Source organism: Tiliqua scincoides, chromosome 3 (assembly GCF_035046505.1).
Source record: "Tiliqua scincoides isolate rTilSci1 chromosome 3, rTilSci1.hap2, whole genome shotgun sequence".
Classification (NCBI taxonomy): Eukaryota; Metazoa; Chordata; class Lepidosauria; order Squamata; family Scincidae; genus Tiliqua; species Tiliqua scincoides.
The window spans coordinates 202,491,722-202,501,094 of record NC_089823.1 but is presented as its reverse complement, the minus strand read 5'-3'; positions in this window follow the sequence as shown (position 1 = coordinate 202,501,094).

Genomic DNA, 9,373 nt, shown 5'->3' with positions numbered 1-9,373 from the left:
ATTCTGCACCCTTACACTACAGCAGTCTATCCTGAGGAAAAGAACTGGCATGAAGCTTTGATCACCAGATAACCTGCCTTTTGTATACCTTCACAGGTGTATTTAATTTAAGCACAAGCTGGTTCAGAAGTAAGTGGGATGATCCTTTAAACTGAAATAATTTAGAAAGATAAAGATCAGGTACTATCATTACTAATAATCATTACTAATAATATTAGCTCACAGCCTCAGCGTTCACACTGTTACCCTCCTTTTTGCCTCCTTTTTGTCATACGTATCCATGTTTTAATCTTCTTTACAACTGGGATTGATGGGAGAAGGCATGGGGAGAAGCAAACGAGATATGATTACATGCGGGAACCAGGTTGGCTTGCCCATGAAGTCAGGTAAACCAGCTGCCCTGAGAGAAAGGCTGGGGGAGAGATGGTATATTGGCAGGAGTGTCCCACATCCAATGCCTCCTCACCACCTCCTCTACCCTGCCACTCACTGAGTAGCTACACTGTGATCTCTGAGCCTCTTCTTGATAAGTACGAGCAACTGAGAGGATGATAGGAGCAGAAGTGGCAGCTCAACTTTCTCTTCAGCACTTCTGGCACAAGAAAGCAATCATCTTGGTGGGGCTGGAGGAAAATGCAAGAGGCTGCTGCAAATCTGTTCCAATCACTGCCCTTCCAGGGAAGTGCATGTAAGAGGGTTGTTCTGCTGTCACTGTCTTCTTTCCTGCTTCCTTGTGCACACAATTGGAATACACAATTCAGTCAGCTCTCAGACACACAGTTTCAGTGTACATAGCCCTAGTGCAACTAGCCACCATTTCCATTGCTAGAACAGTCAGTTTTACTTGAACTATTGTCAGATTCACCTGGGCTTACAGTGTCACTCAGAACGTTGCCAATATCACTCAGGTTGTTGTCAGTTTCATATTACTGAAAGTTTTTCTTAACATGGTTTCAGACTTTTGTCTTGGGTCCAGGAAGAGAACAGCGATATATTTAGGAGCATCACTGTAATCCTCAGTCATTCAGATATGTAGAACCTACCCAAATAATGCAAAATTTAGGGGATTCATTACTCAATATGTCTGTATATGAATGCTTGCTAATGAACTGAACTGAAAGTAGACCAAGCAAAATCTTAATTGGAGGCGGGGAGTTTTCCAAAGGAATTTATCTTTCAGTACCATCGTTCAATCATTTATTTGCACAACATCCATTTTCTTCCATCATGGGACTGAAAGCAGCATCCCTGGGGTCATTCATTCAAATACTGATCACACCTTTCTAGGTTTCATGGCTATATCACCTTCGGACCACGCCCCATGAGTCAACCATGGAGGTGATAAATCTTAATAGAATGCTTCTGAACACTTGCAAACTGTACTTTCTCCACGTCTGAATCATGACAACTCTTTTGCTTCCCTACCCCTCTGTGATAAGGAATCCCTTGCTCTCCCATACCTGGGATTATGAGTTTAATGGACCAATCCTATAGAGGCCTTATGGTGGTAGATCTTATGATCTGCCACTGTAAAGTTTGTGACGCTGGTTCTAAAGCAACACCATAAAGCACAACACATGTGCTTCAGGGCTGCCAGCACACGTGTCTGTTAGCCCTGTTTGCATGCTCCCAGATGCCTCACCAGAGCAGTCTGGTTGGTGGTAAGGCGGTTTTGGGGGAAGAGTGAACTGGGCAAAGGATGGTTTGGGGGTGGGAGGGGACAATCTCGGTGGCAGTGATGCACGCCAAGATTTTATCCCCCTTTCCCCAACTCAAAACACCCCCTGAGTCTCCTTGGACTTACATAAGAAATAGCTGGTGTAGGTCTGAGAAGACCTATTGCAGGCCAGTCCTATCCTCCATTACTGCCACTGGAACTAGTGTTCTGGTAGCAGAATGTGCTTTCATGAAAGGCTCTCCAAAACCATGCAGAGCCAGACAGGCTGCAGAAGCCCAGCAGGATGAGGACCATCTGTTAATGATAGTGAGTCGGTGGCAGGAGCAGAACAGAGCAGGGGGGCAGAAAAGGACAGAATAGGGGAAGGTGAAAAGCATGTCATAGGTGGGTGGGGATGGCACCTGATGCAGACAGCTGGCACCAGATGCTATCCTCTTCCTAACCTGCAAACATGCTTCCTGCATCTCCTTGGACGTGCACCAACTAAAGAGTTGGTGCAGGTCCAAGGAGACCCATTGGTGATCCAACGGAGACCCATTACAGAGAGGTAAGGGAAAATGCCTTTCCTCTCTCAATCTGCCCCCTTGCCACAGCATATGGTGCAGCTTGTGTTTGCTCGGCTGCATGCTATGGCAGAAAAAACCAGAGGCTTGGACTGTAAGAAAAAGTTTTACTTATCTCTTAGGGTCCATCTAGTCACACACACCCCTCAGCATGCAGCATGCACTCCAGCAGTGGTGCTGTGTGCTATGAGCTGATGAGGAATAGGATTGGGCTGTAATTCAAGGCAGACTTAATTCAGAGTGACCTGCCTCTGTTCTTACAAATGTATGTCCAATAAAAGGCCTTTTAAGCTACTGCCATAATTCACTTCTCATTAAGATAAAGAAGTCATCTGTCATTTAATGTGTATGAATGTGAACATAATGGCTAACCACATATGTGTATGGAATATTGTAGTATAGATATTATACCTATCGATGCCACAAGGTATGACTGCACACTACTTCCTTCTACAGTCTTGCTGGTGTCGCAAATAAAGCGTTCCATGTTTTAATGCAATTCATCTTCTGAGACAGGCTCTCATATAGCCATGGGGAATGGTTTTGTGATAATGCTATTTGCATTCTTCTAATTGTAGCAGACAGTGTACAATTACCAGAAGCTTGCCAAAGCTGCCTGAAAGAGAAGAGCTAATAATCTATGAAGGCTAAACAAAGACATGTAAGCAAACCACACAGTTATACTTATTGAATGTCTCAAGTTTCAGTTTCTACTAATTAGGCCTAAGGGTGCAATCTTGTCAATGCTGACTTGGGAATAAGCCTGCATTGAACTCTGTGGCACCTTCCAGAATGTACAGAACTGAACTGCATCATTCTAATTGTTTCATGGACGTGATGATTTACTTGAAATTTACCTTTTGATGTGTCACCGGTTGAAGGATATGTTGGGAAATATGTGTAATTATATTATGTAACTAATAAGTGCATACATAATAGGCACTTTTTCAATTGGGTGCTCTTCTTTTATTTAGCAGGGGAAGAGTAACTGGTCCTCCTCACCCCAGCAGTATCTTTTTTTCATTGCTGGTGTTCTTTTGCATCTTTTAAAATTGTGAGCCCTTTTGGAACAAAGAACCATTAGAACCATTCGTTATTTGATTTTCTCTGTAAACCGCTTTGTGAACTTTTGGTTGAAAAGCGGTATATAAATATTGTTAATAATAATAATAATAATAATAATAATAATAATAATAATAATAATAATAATAATAATAATAATTTTGTGCCTTTTTAAAAAAAACACAGAGCATTTCCTACATTTTTCTTTACTTTTCACAATATTTGTTCCTAATTTATTTATGTTTCCTAGTGGCTTTAGCTGTTTGAAGTGTACATGTGCAATGTATAATGCACACATAAAGCAAGATATAAAAGATATCAAAAACATAAATTATGATTTCCCAATGAAGAGTAATTTTCATGTCATGTAGTAGGGTCAAATATTTTATAATTTTGGTACAGTATTTATTAGCTTAACTGCTTTCTTGACCCTTGAGAGTCTTGTGTAAACATTAGGCAGGAGGTCTGGCTTATGTATAGGGGAACAGTGATCATGCTGCGATCCGTTTTGACGTGCACGTTGGGGGAAGAATACCAGGCAAATCTCTAACAAAAACCCTTGACTTCCGACGGGCGGACTTCCCTCAAATGAGGAGGCTGGTTAGAAGGAGGTTGAAAGGGAGGGTAAAAAGAGTCCAGTCTCTCCAGAGTGCATGGAGGCTGCTTAAAACAACAGTAATAGAGGCCCAGCAGAGGTGTATACCGCAAAGAAAGAAGGGTTCCACTAAATCCAGGAGAGTGCCCGCATGGCTAACCAGCCAAGTTAGAGAGGCTGTGAAGGGCAAGGAAGCTTCCTTCCGTAAATGGAAGTCTTGCCCTAATGAGGAGAATAAAAAGGAACATAAACTGTGGCAAAAGAAATGTAAGAAGGTGATAGGGGAGGCCAAGCGAGACTATGAGGAACGCATGGCCAGCAACATTAAGGGGAATAATAAAAGCTTCTTCAAATATGTTAGAAGCAGGAAACCCGCCAGAGAAGCGGTTGGCCCTCTGGATGGTGAGGGAGGGAAAGGGGAGATAAAAGGAGACTTAGAGATGGCAGAGAAATTAAATGAGTTCTTTGCATCTGTCTTCACGGCAGAAGACCTCGGGCAGATACCGCTGCCCGAACGGCCCCTCCTAACCGAGGAGTTAAGTCAGATAGAGGTTAAAAGAGAAGATGTTTCAGACCTCATTGATAAATTAAAGATCAATAAGTCACCGGGCCCTGATGGCATACACCCAAGGGTTATTAAGGAATTGAAGAATGAAGTTGCAGATCTCTTGACTAAGGTATGCAACTTGTCCCTCAAAACAGCCACTGTACCAGAAGATTGGAGGATAGCAAATGTCACGCCTATTTTTAAAAAGGGAAAGAGGGGGGACCCGGGAAACTATAGGCCGGTCAGCCTAACATCCATACCGGGTAAGATGGTGGAATGCCTCATCAAAGATAGGATCTCAAAACACATAGACGAACAGGCCTTGCTGAGGGAGAGTCAGCATGGCTTCTGTAAGGGTAAGTCTTGCCTCACAAACCTTATAGAATTCTTTGAAAAGGTCAACAGGCATGTGGATGTGGGAGAACCCGTGGACATTATATATCTGGACTTTCAGAAGGCGTTTGACACGGTCCCTCACCAAAGGCTACTGAAAAAACTCCACAGTCAGGGAATTAGAGGACAGGTCCTCTCGTGGATTGAGAACTGGTTGGAGGCCAGGAAGCAGCGAGTGGGTGTCAATGGGCAATTTTCACAATGGAGAGAGGTGAAAAGTGGTGTGCCCCAAGGATCTGTCCTGGGACCGGTGCTTTTCAACCTCTTCATAAATGACCTGGAGACAGGGTTGAGCAGTGAAGTGGCTAAGTTTGCAGACGACACCAAACTTTTCCGAGTGGTAAAGACCAGAAGTGATTGTGAGGAGCTCCAGAAGGATCTCTCCAGACTGGCAGAATGGGCAGCAAAATGGCAGATGCGCTTCAATGTCAGTAAGTGTAAAGTCATGCACATTGGGGCAAAAAATCAAAACTTTAGATATAGGCTGATGGGTTCTGAGCTGTCTGTGACAGATCAGGAGAGAGATCTTGGGGTGGTGGTGGACAGGTCGATGAAAGTGTCGACCCAATGTGCGGCGGCAGTGAAGAAGGCCAATTCTATGCTTGGGATCATTAGGAAGGGTATTGAGAACAAAACAGCTAATATTATAATGCCGTTGTACAAATCGATGGTAAGGCCACACCTGGAGTATTGTGTCCAGTTCTGGTCGCCGCATCTCAAAAAAGACATAGTGGAAATGGAAAAGGTGCAAAAGAGAGCGACTAAGCTGATTACGGGGCTGGGGCACCTTCCTTATGAGGAAAGGCTACGGCGTTTGGGCCTCTTCAGCCTAGAAAAGAGACGCTTGAGGGGGGACATGATTGAGACATACAAAATTATGCAGGGGATGGACAGAGTGGATAGGGAGATGCTCTTTACACTCTCACATAATACCAGAACCAGGGGACATCCACTAAAATTGAGTGTTGGGCGGGTTAGGACAGACAAAAGAAAATATTTCTTTACTCAGCGCGTGGTCAGTCTGTGGAACTCCTTGCCACAGGATGTGGTGCTGGCGTCTAGCCTAGACGCCTTTAAAAGGGGATTGGACAAGTTTCTGGAAGAAAAATCCATTATGGGGTACAAGCCATGATGTGTATGCGCAACCTCCTGATTTTAGGAATGGGTTAAGTCAGAATGCCAGATGTAGGGGAGAGCACCAGGACGAGGTCTCTTGTTATCTGGTGTGCTCCCTGGGGCATTTGGTGGGCCGCTGTGAGATACAGGAAGCTGGACTAGATGGGCCTATGGCCTGATCCAGTGGGGCTGTTCTTATGTTCTTATGTTCTTATGTTGGTAGAGCTGCCGCCTTGTATGCCTGAAGATCTGAGGCTGCCAGTTCGAAACAACCGGAAGTACCCAAGAACTGATGACACGCTGATATACTGATGAGCTGACCCTCGGTGGCAGAGAGGAGTTGCCATCAAGTGGAGCGTGGGAGGCGAAGGGCCAGAGAGAGGCCAGACCGGGAAGGAATTCAGCTGGAACGAGGAGTTCTATGAAAGACTAGAACTATTCAATTGTAAAAATCCCTACTGGGTTTAGAACAGCCTGCTTATGTAAACCACCTTGGATTAAAGTCTGAGGAGAAATCTGACGACCAAAGTAAGGCGGTATATAAATACCTGTAAAAATAAATTAATGAAGTATTTCCTAAGAAGGCTTCTATGATGGAATGTGGGGGGAAAATAAAATTTAATTAAAAGCTCTGAGCCTAAAATAGTGCCATACCAAAAAATTATGGACACACATGAACACATGTGAATTGTCCCTTGCCTACTCAATTTAGAACTCTCTTTTGGCACTACAATTAGTCTGACAGCCTCCCAGTCTCATACCCCTGCTAGATACAGCATGCTTATTTGGGGGGGGGGGGGAGAGAAGAGGATAGGATTGGGCTCCAATTCTCATTAGTGCTTGGAACATGAAAGGCTCTGCTTCTGCTGATGTCATATCATATTTCAACCCATGTGGAAGTGGTTGTATGCAATTTGCTGGTGCATGCCAAGGTTAGCATGCATTGACTTTACATTTCCCCCAAGGAAATGCACTCACAACAGCATGTTCAAAATCAATGCACATTGCATTCTACATGCACCAGTGACATGCACAGGCTGCCACCTGTGGGAAGAAGGTTAATATTAGCACACCATCTGCAGCCATACAAACAACCCTAACTCGAATAGAGATTCGGTAAACACTGAGAAATAAATGGATGGTACTGAATTCAAAAGTTGGAATTTTGTTAGAGCATTGAAAGCTGATTTTAATGGGAATTAGCAAGTGTGCCCAATGTATTATAAACAATATGAATTTTAAAGAATGCATACATGCAAGAAATCTCAACTTGGGGGAGGTGGGAGGGCTGTTAGTTCAATCACTTGTCTCCAGTAGCAATATGATGTTCACCCAAGAGAGAAAAATTATTCCTTTTCTTTATTCCTGGCACACATGTATTAAAAAAAAAAAAAACTCAGTTCAGTTTTGAGCAATCAGTCTTGAACAATGTTTATGTACTGAACAATGGGCCCTTGGTTTTCAAAATTTAATCTTGAGGGAAGTAGAATTACATTAAAAGGTAATGCTTATTGAAACATTATGCAGGATGCATACACACACATACAAACAGGGCTTATGTGTGTGTTTGTGTATGTGTTATTGCTGTAGGGTAAATTGAGCTGATCCTGTCATCCCTGCCTTCATTCCTTAAATGAGAAATGTACTGACATTCTGAATTCAGCTATCATTACCTCTTCCTTTTTGAGTGTCTGTCCTGATTCTTCAAGTGGGCTGTCCACTTAAAAAAAAATAAAAATCCAAATCTCTTGTAAGTTTATTCAGTTGCATATTTCCACAATTAAATTTAAAAAAACAAACAGAAAACACCAAAACACAATAGTTTTTGGACCTGAAAAACTGCTCTAGACAGGAGCCAAGGTGGCTTCGTAATAGCACAAAAGCTAGCTGGTCACAGTTGCCTCTGCAGGAAACCAGTAGAACCAGATTCTCCTTAACTTGATTCTGTGTATGTCAAACTGAAAGAGATGTATAGGGTTCCACAGTGACTTGACTGTTGCATGATAATAATACATTCATTATCAATCTATGGATAGTGACCATGTCAGGTTTTCTGTTTTCCTTTCTTTTTGCCAGGTTTATTTTAATTTGAAAAAGGAACCCTGATGTATGGTATATCACTATTACTTTTGTTAGTGATAGGGAACCCTGATATATGATAAATCACTATTTCTTTTGCTAGAGGAAAAACCACAGCAAGGCAATCTCTGTAGGCTTACATTAGATGTAAGTAAGATTTATTTAGACTTAAATCATTTTTATAGCTATACTTGGGTCTTATCCAGTTTCTACTATGCTAACTATAGGCTAATTTAAACGCTTCCATCAAAGCTCAAAAACACTCAGTGTAGTTAAATCGGAGATTAATGCTCTGTAAAGCATTGTGCTGGTGTAAGCACATGCACAAGATTGGGTTAACCTTTGGCTGTATGGAAGCATCAACACTAAACACGATCCTATCATATCCACAAGACTTAAGTGCCACTAATGCAATGCTTAAACTGCAAAACATGGCAATTAACATACAAACATAAGCATCAAATGTCAAGGCCCAAACAAACTACAGGATGCTGACTGATAACAGGATTTTGAAGATTAGGTTCCATGTGCACTAGTCCTTTTGCATAAGGAATCCTTTACAGGCAGTCAGAAGATGTGGTCAACAAGTGATTCTTGTCGGAACTGGATATATTTTACATTGCAGTCTGATGAGCCTGTGCAATACGCATCCTTTAACTCTGGCTCTTGCTCCAGCTTTTTGTCTGTCCACATGATAGGAACCAGTGTCCCTCCATCTATATGTCTTCTGGTTGGAAGACATTCCTCTGTTTTTGCCTAATTCCCCAAACCAGTTTGTTAGCTCAGTGATTCCTCCAAAGTGTGGAATGGGTGTGCACAGGCCCCTTTGGCACTATCCTGCAGATGACTCTTCCAAGTTCCAGCCTTGTACCACAATTCTTACATCCAGACCACTACTGTCTGTATGATTGGGGGGAAAAATGGAATCTGAGCAAGAATTAGTTATTCCAGTGTTGCCACTGAAACTATAGATAAATTACAAGCCCTGGAATAGTAGAAACACATATGTCAGTTGCACAGAATTCCAACAGCAAATACATCCAGTTTATTTGTATTCATAGCCTCAGAAAAGCAATTCCTCTCTCTGACTGCCTTCTCAGAGTTGCAAGATTGAACATTCAGTTAGTCGCTTACTATTTTGAGACTTTCCTTAGACAGCTTTCCTAGCTTTATAGGGGAAAAAAAACCTGATCTGGATAGCAGCTTTTTGGATCAAAGTGATGCATGCATGTGAGCAGAGGGGAAATGGTTTCTCTGCTGGGTGTGCCTTCTATAGTTTAACACTTCAAAGGACAGGAGGAACAAGCTCATACAAAGAGTTTTTGAAACAGTTTTTGAGG